The 14,416-nt window shown below is 40.4% G+C and overlaps 1 long non-coding RNA gene across 1 annotated transcript in view; it reads right to left on the reverse strand.

Moving 5' to 3' along the window:
* LOC306669678 overlaps window positions 1–10,884 on the reverse strand; it is a 72,488-nt gene extending 61,604 nt beyond the window's left edge. Inside the window, exon 1 of the long non-coding RNA XR_013766197.1 lies at window positions 10,780–10,884. This is a non-coding gene — a long non-coding RNA (uncharacterized lncRNA). The remainder of the gene's footprint in view (window positions 1–10,779) is intronic.
* Window positions 10,885–14,416: the final 3,532 nt, after the last annotated feature.

The following is a 14,416-nucleotide window of genomic DNA, read 5'->3' on the forward strand; positions in this document are numbered from 1 at the left end:
CTGAGCCACACCCCAGCCCTTCCATTCTTTTTTAGAATTTTAATAAATATCTACTTCACTTCTCTCTGCCTTAAATAGTTGTCTTTCTAAACTCTCTAGACCTCTCTGGCTATGTGACATCACATAGCAGCCACATGACAGCCACGTGGATATTTTCCCCCAGAATTCTTAGCACTTTCTCAAGTCACATTCACAACTGCAGTGTACAATGACAACTGAAGAATGGGAAAAAAGAGATGGTGATGAAAAGAACAAGAAAGGAAGATGATCATATAGCTGTATTTATAATGAATCCAAAGAAGGGAACAGAATATGACAAGATAAATGTCAAACCATAAGCTGTAGAAATTTGCCTACATGCCTGATGCAAATTTACCTCTTGATCATTGAACTTCTGTTATGTCACATTTGTGTTATTCTAGTAATACTTAGGGTGTTTAGAGAGGTATGTTTTTGCAGATCATAAAATGGCTCTTCTGATGGACCAGCTTTCCTAAAGCGAGGGTCAGGGATTGGGAACATGACCGTGCTGCTGTCTCTTCATAGCACCTACGCTGTCAGACCTCAACTGCCAGGCAGTACATGGAAACTTGTCAATTGGTGTAATGCAATATTCTACTGACTTTTTCCATAAGTATTTCTGGACTGTTTGTAGCAGATACCACTGGGTTGTCATTAACCACAAAACAGAAGCTGTCCCTGCCCTCATGGAACCTGTATTATATTTCTCAAATAAATTATAATTACAAAGTAGAAGTCCTCTAAAGGAAAAAGGCAGGGTAGTTAGAGGAGGTACCAAAGAAGGCTTCCCTGGAGGAATGGCATTTCAAATAATATCCAAAGACTGAGTAGGAGTCAACTAGGTGTTATAGTTCAGATGTGAGGTGTCCCCCAAAAGCTCAAGTGTGGAGGAGAAATGATTGGGTTATGAGAGCCTTAACCCAATCAGTAAATCAATCACCTGATGGAATTGAGAGGTAACTGAAGGCAGGTGGGGTGTGACTGGAGGAGGTGGGTCACAGGGGACATGCCTTGTATCTGGCAAGTGGACTCTCTCTCTGCTTTCTAATCATCATATGAGCTGCTTCTCTCTGCCACACTCTTCCACCATGATGTTCTGCCTCACCTTGAACCTGCTATCTATGGACTGAGACCTCTGAAACTGTGACCTCTGAAACTGTGAGCCCCAAAATAAACTATTCCTCCTCTACAGTTGTGCTACTCAGGCCTTTTAGTCATAGTGATGAAAAAGCAGATTAAAACACTTGGTGAAGGGAGAGAGATGGTGGACAGAGCAAGCATGTCATGCAAACTCTAATCCAAATCCCATATTCTCGAAGCATAGCTTTCAAATGATCATTGCTACATCTCCAAAGAAAGTAAAAAGCAATGGAGAAAATGGGGGCCTTGCCAATGGGGCAGCTAATAGGAACAATGACCCAATTCCTTAATATGAAAGAATAAGCCAAAAAAGATATTTTAATTTATTGCTAGTTGTTCTATGCAACAGATACTAGGTAACTGCCTTACCTGTGTCCTTATGCTCAAGAGACTACCCCAGCCCATCCTTGGCAGCTAGCCACTCTTGAATCATGAGCCAATTTTGTGACTTGTCAATGGTTAGCATGCCTCCCTATCCCTAACGTGCCTGCTAGCAATGCAGGCATGTGTAATACAATGTCTTAAGCTCAGAGAGGGGAAAAAAAAAAAAAGTGCTTTCTGACAAATTTGTAGAGAGATTTAAAAAAAAGAAAATACCTTTGCCATATTTTCTCAAATTGTTCATCCTGCATTTCCATCTCTGTCACCATGACAACATATCCAAAACAAATCGCAAAAGTATGTTTCCTTTTTACACAGAATAGAAGGGAAGAATGAGTCTAAACAAACGTTTACCTTCACCCACATGGAGGATTCTTGTCTCCAGAGGTGATGTTCACAGCCTCGCCATTGATTGGTGGGCTCTGGGCATAGTCGGACACCTAGCCAGCAACTGCAACTGCACATGGTTCAGGTGGATTCAGGAGCTCCTGACAAGTTGCTATTCCCAGGGTCTAAGTGTTTCCCACATCTCCAGCGTCAGTCAACAAAAGAATGCAAATTATCTATTAAATATTTATCACCAGGTAACTCTCTACCTAGAGGACGCAAATGAGAACTTACAGCATTTCCAGGGAGGAAAAAGGAGAAGGCAATACAGGCCATGGAAGGCTGGAGTCATGTCTCTGCTCCATTCACATATCTTTCTTTTTTAGACCTACTCTCAATAGCCTGAGACGAGGGGTGGCTCTTTTGATTCTATTCGACAATCAGTTGCTTTGGTTTGCCAAAATCCACAATGAAACCATCTTTCAAAATGAGTTTCTGATACATGTGGCACTCAGGTTGCATCCCTTGTCATGAAGATTGAGGCAATTTTCCCAGCCTTTTTTTCAGCCGCAGTGAAAGCCCTTTTTTCAGTGGAAGATGGATGGGAATCCCTCCTCACAGACACAGGGCACCATCAGGCAGGCGCGCTCTCATTGGAACGGCATCTTCAGTCCCCAGCGGGTTGTTCGATGTCAGAGGCTCCAGGCTTGATCAGCATCCTACACATTTTCTTGACAGATGGATGTCTTTGGCACCTCAGCTAGTAAACAACAGCACCAATGCCCACAATTGCTTCCCCATCTCTCCTGCCAAGCTATAAGAAAGAGGTTTCTCTTGTCTTAGAAAACTATATGTAAACATTGTTCCCTCTTCTTAATTGTGTTCAATTGTTCTAAAATAGACCCTCAAGAGACCACATGCAAGTTCAGATTTCTCAACAATGCTTGTGCTTGGGTAAGCATTGTGCAGAACACATCCCTCAAAGACTTGAAATCCTTTAAGAAGGGGAAAGTGCTGCTTCTGATTTGCAAGTTGTTCTGAGATCACAGTGTAGAGTTGAAACCTTCACCTCCCCAGGCTGGGAAGGAGACCTGGCAGTGACTCTTAGATCCCAGGCCCAGATTCTCACCCAGAGAGAGGCCTCTCTGCACTACCACACTGGTTCCCACAGATGAACCAGGTGACCCCTCTCACCAGCTGACAGCCAAGGAGGCAGAAGGTGCGATTGGTGTCATGACTGACATGGTCTAAAACGTTGACGTGTTTATTACCTGTGTGATATCAGACTAGCAACCGGCCTTTCTTTACCTTTGTTCCTCATTTGTCAAATGAGGACACTAACACCTTACTACCTCAGATTTAGGTTGGGTGTGCACAGTGCTTGGTATGCAGTAAGCACGCCATGAATATTATTTCTTTACCTACCTCAGAAAGTAAGAAAGCTTTGATGTCAGGCAAAATGACTCTGTTCTTGTTCATATACAAAGTTAATGTCATTCTCTTGAAATCATGTTGATCTAACACAGCAAATACATCCATTTCCATGTATGTAAGTTATGTTTCTCTCTCTCTCTTTTTTTTAATAAGAGGAAATATGCAGCAAAAAAAAGAAAGAACAGAGGATGAAGAGTAACAGGAAGTGGAAGAGAACTACATTGTCTTTGGCTAAGCTGTATTATTTCTGGACACTTGAATCGGCTTAAGTGTTCACGTTCCCATGAAAGATATCTATTGTTATCCCTGGGTGAGAGATAAAGAAACTGAGCCTCGGAATTTAAGCGACTGGCCCAGGTCAGAGGCAGGAATGATCAGAACCCAGTCCTCCACCCTCCACATCCTTCAGTGCTTTCTCTCCACTGTCTCTTTTCCTGACTTCACTCTTCCCTTCACTACTATGTCTTCTTGTTTGTTTCCTGCGTTTTATTAAACCGGCATCAACAATCTACCTCCTAAAATCAGCTGAGAAACATTTGCATTCCTCAAAGGGAAAATTCCCACGTAGGACCAAAACAAGTCTCCACTGATACTCAGCAGAGAGAATGCAGCAATCCTTGTCTTACTAACAATGTCACTGAGGACTCAAGGGGCTGAGAAGACAGAGTTAAAGGAAACAGATCAGTGATGAACATAACCAGTGTTTTGCCTCTAAACTATTATTAAGGTATATGGAAATCCATCCTTATAAAGTTGTTTTCCTTGAGAGGATCATTGATGTGATTCAAATATAGAAAATCAATGTTACATGTGTCTATACTTTCAAAATATTTGATTATCTAGTTTGTTAGCACACTTAGTACAAGATGTTTGGCATGTTGATTAATCACTTTAAATTATAGTTTGAAAAAATATGGATGGAAAAATTTATTTTCTGGGTTCTTAAAAAGTTTTTGCATAGTCTCTAAAAATACCCTACAGCAAGAAATAATCTGGTCTTTGCCATGTAACTATCCTTAAGCTGTATAAAGAACTTCAATAAGCTTCCAGAACAAGCCTGTGGTGTCAGACAAGAAGCAAGGAAAATGACAAGGATGGATAATTTCTCAGACAAGATCCACATGCCACAAAGCACCCAGAAAACACTAGGAAGCTCATGTCTTCTCTCTCAGCTCAGCTCCTTGCTAGATAGATGGAAGGGACACCATCTCCAGAGAAGGACATGACTCGAGCACATCTAGTTATTCAGGGTATGGGGAAAATGGGGAAATGCTAGAAAGAATAAAGCCCAGACCCCAAGTTATTGGTTTCCCACAGTAAGCCACTCTAAGAATGATTTCCTATCAGCACTATAGAGTGACACAAGTAATTGAAAATTGTTCCTAGCTAATTGCTTGGCATTCAGCTCCCAATCAAGAGGTGGATGAAGGAAAGCTCTGTCATGACAATGGAGCATGATCCCACCTCTCCAGCCTCACTCCCCTGGAGGGACTGCAGGCTCATTGCAAAACGTGCTAAAGCACAGGATGAGAATAATCTGGAAAATATGGACACATGATATTGGGCTTCGTGTTGCAACATGATCAAAACCATACTCAAATGAAATGATAGTATGAAAACGGAATTCCATGTTCCAAAGCAGTCTACCTAGTCTCTTCGTGTAAGCATCTCAGTACTGTTCCTCACCTAGAACAATGTCCAAAGACTCTCCCTGTATAGAAGTCCTATTTGAAGTCCAACCACAGATGTCATTATTTTCCACAAAGTTTTTTTTTTACCATCTGGCACCGCTTTGTTCCCATTTGATGAATCATTTGTAATGGTTGATAACTCCTATAGGCTTCAATTTACCATTGATTCATTTCCTCTTTCATGGGTAGCTACTATGCTAAATGTGGGAGGTACTGATATAAATACGTCAGTCATAACATCAAGATTTTTCATCTTCAGAGGCTCAAACAGATTCTCAATTCTTAATTATACTGTAATGAGTTAAATGAACTTATAGAGAGAATATGGGCTTGCAGAGTAGATTACATAACTCAAGGCCACTAAGATTCAAAGAATGGGATTTAGGGACTCTTAATTTACAGGCTGTCTCACTATGCATTTACACAGAAAATTAAGTTGTTAGTTTGGATTTTATATGTGCTTTTCTATTACCCACTTGGTCTGAAACTTAACTGTGGGCCAAAGCATGCCTTTAATTTCTGCAAATTCCCTTAAGTATCTTGAATATTTGATATATACCCAAAATATTGCAAAATTATTCATGATAGATTGATTAGTTTGTGTTTTTAGTAGTGAGAAGTAAGTTTCTGGAATATTTGAAGCTCGAGGTTGCAGACTAACAACTTCATATCAATCTGTAAGAGTGTCTTGCCTGCTTTTGTATTTTCCTGTACTGTTTTGAATTTGAAGACCATATCTATCATTTCCAATTTGGTATAGTTCACATTTGAAAATTCACATTTCTTCACTGCCTTGGAAAATTCAGACAACCTGGTAGAATTTGTGCGAATTCTCTTATGGCAATAAATCGCTGGATTGAGAAGGAGCTAGTGGTATCATTAGTTTCTACTCAGTTGACTTTACTTGTTTACGCTTCTTCCCACATGACTGTGGCATGTATTGAGTTTGCAGCCTGCCTTAAGCATTAAGATCTTAGGAAAGAATTTGTCATTTCCAAATTCCCTTGTGCCCTGGTTGGCAGATTATTTTCAGTCTGCATGTCCTTCACCCGTGACTCTGCATTTGAAGGTACTGTGAGGGACTAAACCATTATTTATGGGAGAAGAGGGGTGATCTGTGGAGATACAGGGTGTGCATGGGGGCACTTATGGCTTAGGAAGAAGAAATGGTTTCTTATTTTAAGAAAAGGAAAGAAAGAGAAAAAATGTGTCTAATCCAGTTAGCAGCTGCTATTACAGTGAATGCATGACCTCATCTGGGAGCCCAGACATTCTACAGAATTTGCTGGGAGGAAGACAAAGTACACTAACTTGGCCCTTTGTTATTCATGAAAAATTGTATTAATGCACAAGACTCATCCTTTAATCCTCAAAGAATCATGTCACCCATTAAACTACAATAACAGGAGGCTGATTCCCTAATAAAGTCATAGATCTCTAATTCATCATCATCAACCACAAAAATAATCCCCTTGTTGAATAACTGAAAGAATAACAAACTAGCAGCTGAGAGAACTAGCAAGGCACTCATTTCTCTGGGCTTCAAGTTCTTCATCCATCAAATGAAAAGGATTGGATGGTCTCTAGGTTCCCTCCAGCTCTAAGACTGGATGATTTGTTCCAGGGACTTTCTGCCATGCTAAAGATTTAAAGAGATATAGACATTTCTCTGTCATTCTGGAGTTTGATTGAGAAAGCAAGGCTAATAGACAAAAACAATCAATAGCATTTCACTTTTGTTGTACTCTGTGCCCAGTAAGGAAACAGAATTTCAAAGGAAGAGGCAATTTCTGAGAGTGGGAATAATGGAAGGCCCACATAGGGGCTGAAATTCAAGATGGTTGCAAATCACCCAGCACAAATGAAGGAGGCTCACAGGCAGGACATCCATCAGGGTGATCATGTGTGGACCACTTCCTCACACTGATGCCAACATGGAATATATAATGCTGCTTATGAAAGTCTTGCTCTTTTTCCATTCCCTCCAATCCATTAACCCCACTGCTGATCCCCTTAACAGATTACAAGCCCAACTGCCTTACCTGTGTAAACCATCAATAATTTTCACCTACAGTATATATCATAAACTCCCAAAACATTATAAAAAAGACACTCAGGTCAGACCACAACTAGTCCCTCCAGCCCCATGTTCAACACCTCCATGATTCATTCTCTCACCCTGACAACACACGGGCACCAATGTCCCTGGAGGGATCATGGGCATGTTTGCTAAGTTCACTCAGCATAAATGCACTTGTCGAAGTCCCTCACCTTCCAGTGGCTCCTCCACCCTCATGATCCGGGTTATGCTTCACTCCCTGACTCCTGCTTTGCAAACTCCTCATGGATTACCAGTTTAACTTGCTCTGTCTTTCTCTGTTAGATAGTAAAGATAGGGAATAAATCTATTCTATTTGCCCTGTATCTCTAGCACCTCTTAAAATGTCTAGCACACAGCTGTCTCTCAAGAAATATTTGTTGGGTGAATGAATAAATTTAGGAAAAAAGGAATAAGGAGACAGCAGTGCAAGAAGCGTACATGGTAACCAACCTCAAGGTTCAGGATATATGTGAGCATCTAAAACTAGCATTAATGAACTTTAAAGAGGACATTGGCATCAGGTAGCTTATAAATATCTCTCTTGACAATCCAAGATCCAGAAGTCAGACAGGATCAAACTCTGCACATCACCACACAGTGTGCTCACTCTCTCATGAGAGACTGGCAGTGCTTGGGTATTTGAACATGAATGCCTTTAGGTTCAAATTTCACTATGAAACTCAACTACGTTGCTACAGGGAAGGAAGATTCACTTTTGCTCCCACCATGTAAAACTCAAATCCCCAGTTATGATATTTTTAGCTATAATAGAAAGCAGGCTGAGACAAATAACTCATAATTATGGCAGGGACACTGAAGATGAGCTCAGAATTCAGTAAGTTGAATGCCAATGCATCTTTCATCCTATCGTAAATCATTGTCAATTCTGCTTTTAAAGGAAAATAAGTGTGTGATCCAGGTGATGGCCACTTATAGAGAGAATACAGATGGCCTTAAGAGTTTTAGGCTGGCTGGCTTAAAATGTTTTTGACTTTTGTTTGCTCCTTCCCTTGATGGAATTGGAATATAGGCTTAAAATTCCCTCTAACGCCAAACAGCTGCTACTTTGCTTTGTTTCAATTAAAATTGAATGTTGCTACCCCAGATGCCCTGCCCATGTGGATATGCGTAAGATGTCACTGAGCATCAGCACCAAGTCCTGAAAAATGGCATTGTGAATGCATATTAATGAGCAATGGAGTGTTTGGAACATTGGAGAAATTCTGACACGTATTTTTTTATAGCACTGTGTTTGACTATCAGCATACTAAATCCTCACTCATATGACTTGGATTCAAATATGTAGAAATAATTGGTCAGATCCCATTCCATGGTTAGAACACTGAGCCCAGTAATTTGCCAGTGTCACATACTTGATCTACCTTGACAAGGTGCCTTTTTAACAACTTGATTTTTATTTAATTATCACTACCTCAGCCTACACGAATGCCTAGCAAACTCCTACTTGAAGTCTCTCTCCTTTCTCTTCATCACTTGTTTCCCATAGCCAAAAATTCTGCTTTAATCTTGGTAAGTGTGCTTTACATCATCCTGAAAAACAGAACCAAACACAATGGTGATTTTCACTCATAGGATTAAGTTGGCCAGTTCCATAACAGGCCCAAAGGGAAACAATCTCAACAAACTTTAAAAGAAATCTTAACATTATGAAGTGTCAGTAAAGAAAATGTGGTTATGCAATATGTTAAATATCCTTTTTTTTTTTTTGTACTAGAGATTGAACTCAGAGGGAGTTAACCACTGAGCCACATCCCTAGTCCTTTTTATTTTAGTTGCTTAGGGTCTTGTTAAGTTGCTGAGGCTGGCTTTGAACTTGTAATCCTCCTGCCCCGGCTTCCCAGGTCACTGGGACTACAAGCACGTGCCACCATACCTGGTTCCTTAAATATCCTTTATGTCTCTTTCTGCCTTTCCTCAGTCACAATTACTTCATGGAACCCAGTACACATCTTGTTACTGATGAAAGCGTAATATTTGGATTAAAAAAAGATTTAAGACATTCTCCAATCGCAGATAACACAATATGTATCATAGTTGGGGGTATACTAACCTAACAAATAAGCCCCAAAATGAAAAATGGCTCAAATATAACAAAAGTTCATTTCTAACATGCTTAACAGTACTGGACAATGAATGAATGAATCAGCAGAGCCTCTTCTTGGTATTTATTCAGCGATCAGATTAATGGAGGGGACAGAGGTTTTGCCATCTTATACATGTGAGTTCCAAGATGTCCCTAGAATTTCCTTCCAGCTTCATCCCAACCAGCTGCAAGAAAAAAAGGAACATGGAGGAACACATGAGGGGTTTAAGGAGCCAGGCAGAAAGTTAGAACATAACAGCATTTTCATTCACAATCCACTGGTGACGATTCAATCACATGGCCTCCCCTAACTACAAGGAAGCTGGGAAACAAAGTCCTGTGGAGCTTCTAGGAAAAACAGAACACACCACTTGAGTGATAGAGAATCCATTTTAATCCCTGTGATGTGTTTAAATTATATTAACAATATCCAAAAATTAAATAAATAAACAGCAGCTTGGACCTAATCTTATTTATATACTCAAATTCTTCCATGGTTATTGTTTTAGTCAGCTTTTTTCGCTGCTGTGACCACAACTGTAGAGGAAGAAAAGTTTATTTGAGGGTTCACGGTTTCTATTCATTGACAGCCAGCTTTATTCCTCAACTCTTCAGGTAAGGCAGAACATGGCAGAAGAATTTGGCAGAGGGAAGCAGCTCATATGATGATCAGAAAGAACAGAGAGAGACTCTTCTTGCTAGATACGAATATATACCCCAAAGCCACACCCCCAATGCCCCACCTCCTCCAGCCACACCCTACCTGCCTTCAATTACCACTCAATTAATCCCATAAGGTATTAACTCACTGATTGGGTTAAGGCTCTCACAACTGCATCATTTCCCTTCTGAATCCTCTTGCATTGTCTCACACATGAGCTTCTGGGGGACAATTCACATCCAAACCATAACAGTTATAAAATTGAAAAACCAGAGAGACACATTGCTTCTCTGAAACCAACAAAGGACATCCAAGATTACAGACATAGTTAATGCCATAAATTAATAAATTGGAAAGCTAGACAATAAACCAGATTTGTGTGAACATTACAGCTCATCATAGCAAATAATTGGTTTGACTGAATTTGCTCATTATACCTCATACCTGCACAAATATAATCAGGTTTTTATTATACTTTTCCGATATTTTGGCTTCAAAATTAAACAAATTCAGTTAGTCATTGAAACAATCTGTTTGATTGGATTGCCCATTACTTTAGAAGCTTCCATTTATTGTTTCTTCCTCATCAGACACCCACATATGGGGCATGAGGCTTCCACCTCTATTATGGTATCCATTTTGCAATGGAAAAACAGGCTGAATGAAAGATGAATAATTCGTTCAAGGTTAAGTTATGAGACTGAGATTCAAATCCAGGTCCATCTGAATCCAAAGCCATGGGCTTCCTCTAAGGCACCCTGCTTCCCTTCAAATATTTAGATGAGTTGCATGTAGATTCAGGCTGAGCATTGGAATATTCTGAATATGATCTCAAAGGAGTTTGTGGAGACTTAGAATTAACAGTGCCACCATGACTTGACGGGGCACCTCACCTCCCTCTACAACCATCACTGCTTACCAATGAGAGGAAGGTGCAGGGAGACTCTTCATATGCTACCCCTGAGATTCCACTTTTTAATCCAAATTTATGCCTTTCCAGCCTCTGCTTTGGGAAATGCAGATGGGGAAGGCAGGATCAAGCCTACTCAGAAATACAAGCCGAGGTATTATCCTAGCAACTCCCCAAAGCAATTGTACAACATTGTTTGCCTAAGCCTCAAGAGCTGATGCCTGCAAGTGTACAATGCAAAGTTCAAAGGGCTGCTCATCACCATAATGGGATATAAGCCTTTGCTGTTGGCTGTGGAATAATGAAGATAATTCTTGTGGATTGTTCCTTCAATCTGTGTTTATTCAAGTTAAAGAAGTTTGCTGTGTTGCTGTTTTCCTTTTCTTTTTAAGTTTTTCTGGAAACCTCTCCTTTCTATGATCGGCTCTAAGATAATATTCAACAAAATCCTTCATAAGGGACAGAAGATTATAATTGGAAATTTTGCCCCACAAAACATCTTATCTTTTAACTTTCCTTGGTCAATAGATAGCACATTAGTATTTCCATATTTGCCAATAACAAGAGACTTGTTAGCCTGACAAAGCCAGATTTAATTAAAACACACACACATACCAAATATGTTCACAATACTGAAAAATATTGGCAGGCAACAAATGAGAACATATTGAAAAAATAGAACATCTCTTCCCCTGCATGATAACTTTAGCTACAGCAGTGATAGCAAATTCACAAAGCAAGATTAAATAAAGTTTTTTGTCAGCATATTTTTAGGGTCAACTTTTGAAAATAAATTCACTTATGCTCTGCTTTTTATGCCCCTATACACTCAGACCCAAAGCCAAAAACCTATAAAGCATTTAACTTTTGTTTAATTATTCATGCCATATATTCCTTCCAGAGATGCACATTCCAAAACTGCTAATTCCTCCACCTTGGGTACAATGACCTAAAAAGAGATATTACAGGATATTATCACACCATTCCTTCTGTCTTGGAATATTTGGAGCCACTGCAAGCTCATAATTCCTCCTGTGCTAGCAGCAAAGAGTTGGTCCAGAATCTGCTTGTTACCCACAAGTCCACAATGAAATAAGGTACTTGAGTGCTTATCTAGTAGGACTTCTCCCAGTAATCCCCAGAGTTGAGGGGGAAGGGTGGCAGAAGGACAGAGGGGAGATAGAGTGCAGTTACATTTGGTCCTTTGGCTCTGTTCTTCTGGACCTCCTGCAAGATGACTGGGAATCATTGCATCAGCCACGTCCTCCTGGGTACCTTTCACCCAAACTGCCCAGCTTCATGGGACTCGGTGGAGATACACCAAATCCTTTCTTAATGGTCAACTAACTCTCAATAAACAAGACTCAGAGGAACAGTGGTGGTAATTTTCACTTATCTTCCCTCTTTGTGGCCCTAGGAAGAGGGTTTCAGACAGCTTTTTTGCTACTTTTACTAAAAGACCTAACCAGAACAACTTTACAGGAGGAAAAGTTTATTTGGTGGCTCACAGTTTCAGGGTCTCAATCCACAGACAGCAGTCTCCATTCTTCAGACCTCAAGGGGAAGCAGAACATCATGACGGAAGAGTGTGGTGGAGGGAAGCAGCACACATCATCAGGAAGCAGAGAGAGACTCCACTCTCCAGACACAAAATACATACCCCATAGCCACGCCTCCAATGAACCACACCCCACCTGCCTCCAATTACCACTTAGTTAATAGCATCAGGAATCAATTCACTGATTAGGTGAAGGTTGTAACTCAACAATTTCTCCTCCAACCCGTCTTGCATCATCTCACATGTGAGCTTTTGAGGGACACTATATCTAGAGCATACAGAGGGCTTATCATTGCTGCTATGGTTTGGATCTTAAATGCCCTTCAAAGGCCATGGGCTAAAGGCTTTGTTACCAGCCTGTGGCACTATTGGGAGATTGTGGAATTTTATGAGGTGGGTCTGATGAACAGGTCACTGGGGGAGTCCTTTGGGAGTATAATGGGACCCCAAACCCTTCCTCTCACTCTTTGCTTCCCAGCCACCATGAGGAGAACAGGTTTTCTCCACCACACACTTTCAGCATGATGTTCCGCTTTATCATAGGTTCAAAAGCAATAGGGCCATGTGACCATGAATTGAAATTCTGAAATCATGAACCAAAATGTGAGAGAAAAATGGAGGAACTTCAGATTATGTAAAAGAAAATGAGAGGGAGGGGGTATGAAAAATGGTGGACTGAGACAGACATCGTTACCCTATGTATATGTATGATTACATGAATGGTATGAATCTACATCATGTACCACCATGGAAATGAAATGATGTACCCCATTTGTATACAATGAATCAAAATGCAGTCTGTAAAAAATTAAAAAATAAATAAATATTTTTTAAAAAACTTTCCTCCTTTAAGCTGACTTCTTCTGGTATTCTGTCACAGTGACAGAAAGCTGACTAACACAGTTGCTGGCTTCTGAAAAGAGACTATAATACAGAGATGTTCACCATCTCTCAACCTTTTTCTCCTTTTGAGTAATCTCTCCCTTCATGAAGACAACCTGGATTCCTCACACCCTCCCTTGGTGCTATGGTTTCAAACATTTTTGTTGCCTCCAAAATTCAATTTGAAATTTAACCCTCAATGTGACACTGTTGGGAAATGGAGCTTAATGGGAGGTGTTTGGGCATGAGTGCTCCAAAGGCCATGAGGATTGATGCACTGTAAGAAGTGTTTGGGGCAGGTTTGCTCTCTTCCTCCCATATGCCATGGGAGGAACAGCATGTCTCCCCTGCAGAGGATGCAGTTCATAGTGCCACCTTACAAACTGAGACTGGGCTCTTATCAGACACCAAGTCTGCTGGTGCCTTCATCTGGGACTTCCTGGCCCCCAGAATTATGAGGAATATGTTTCTATTGTTTGCAAATGTGTTATTTTGCTATAGCAGAAAAAACAGGGTTAAGACACTGTAGAAACCGTACCGGCCCTTTATACAAAGAAGGATTCTTGGTAGCTTCTTGTGTGGCTTAAAGAGTAGACGTCTCAGGCTCTATCAAGGTATTAACTGAGGGTTTCAGTTGTAAACACTGGAAGGCAGGGAGATGGAGAAGGTGGGATCTAGTCCTTGGATTGAAAGCAAAGATTTTTGCTCCAATTTTTATTTCTTCACTCCGTAAGAAACAATTGCAACTGGGTTTTTGCTAGTTTATCTAAAACACAAGCTGATGCCAAGGTAAGCAACTTTTCTTTGAGGACAATCAAATCTAATCATTTATAAAGAAAAGACACCCTGCAATCACCATGACTTGGGATGCTGCCTTTGTGAAACAAAACTCCTGATATTTCAGGATGAGATGTTTGGGGCTCTTTCCTGAACCAAGCTTACAGGAGACACCACTTAAATTAGGACAAGCACTTTCTTTTGCTATCCAAAAGGGATGGTATCAATTTCAGGAAGATCTCTTTTTGTTTCAAAATCCTCCCAAATCAGTAGTATCAATGTGGGGGAGGGCACTTCTTCCTATCTCTAATGCAAAGCATTCTGCCCAACAAGGCAGGCGAAAGACAAAGAAGAAAGAAACTCAATTTACAAGAAGCCTACAGACCATATTGGCTATCTGTTGGTGCATAATAAATTACTCAAAAATAG

This window comes from Sciurus vulgaris (assembly GCF_902686455.1).
Source record: "Sciurus vulgaris genome assembly, chromosome: 9".
In the NCBI taxonomy this organism is placed as follows: Eukaryota; Metazoa; Chordata; class Mammalia; order Rodentia; family Sciuridae; genus Sciurus; species Sciurus vulgaris.